The sequence below is a fragment of the Lolium perenne genome, chromosome 2 (genome assembly GCF_019359855.2).
Source record: "Lolium perenne isolate Kyuss_39 chromosome 2, Kyuss_2.0, whole genome shotgun sequence".
Taxonomy (NCBI): domain Eukaryota; kingdom Viridiplantae; phylum Streptophyta; class Magnoliopsida; order Poales; family Poaceae; genus Lolium; species Lolium perenne.
Window position 1 is genome coordinate 196,385,264 of NC_067245.2, and position 1,083 is coordinate 196,386,346.

Genomic DNA, 1,083 nt, shown 5'->3' on the forward strand with positions numbered 1-1,083 from the left:
TCAAGATGAAGCACCTGGTGTTGGTCGTGGTGTAGGACACGGTAACCGTGGTCGTGGCTTTGTTGAACTCGGAGCTCGCCGTGTCCCTCCACAACAGCAAGACGATGGTTTGGGTAAGCCCAAGTTCTCCATACCCAAGTTTGAAGGAGGAGCTGATGTTGAAGAATACCTCTTGGGAGCTGAAAATTGAGAAGTTGTGGCGCCTACATGACTATACTGAAGATAGGAAGGTTAAGCTTGCTTCCTCAGAATTCAATGGTTATGCATTGCGTTGGTGGGATGGAGTTACACGTACTCGTCAGGAAGAGAACGAGTTGCCAGTTCGTACATGGCGTGAGATGAAGGACATTATGCAAGCTCGTTTCGTTCCCACTAATTATTTGCGATCAATATATGATAAGTTGACCCTCTTGAGACAAGGTGTGAAGATTGTTGATACTTATTTCATGGAGATGGAGATGCTTATGCAGCGTGGTCGTGTCCGTGAGTCACTTGAGATGACAATGCAACGTTTTCTACATGGTTTGAAGTATGATATCAAAGGCATTGTTCGTCATCACAGTTACACTACTATGAATGAATTGCTACATCATGCAAGAGAAGCTGAAGCACAGTTGGCTGAAGAAGCGCAAATCAAAGGTCCTGCTACGGGAGCTGGGCGCTACACGCCTAGGGCGCCCCCATCTACGGCGCCGGCGCGATCATCGCGCTCCGCACAGTTTCCTACTTCTTCTAGCAAGCCGGTTTCCAATGTGTCCAACACAAAGAAATCCAAACCTGCTGCAAGTACAAGTGATTCTTGCATGTCTAATGCGCGCAACCGTGATATGGCTTGTCATACATGTGGTGGAAAGGGTCACTTCAAGAGAGATTGTCCTAACCGCAAGGCCATGTTTATCAATGAGGACAATGAGTATGAGACTGGAGATGATGCTGATCCATATGCTCCAGAAGATGATGATTATGACAGTGATGGTGTAGATGCTTATCCGTCTGAAGGTCGCACTATTGTTGTGTCTCAGCGTGCTCTTAAAGTGTTGCCAAGTGCATCTACTCAGTCACTCCGGGCGTAAAACCCGAATC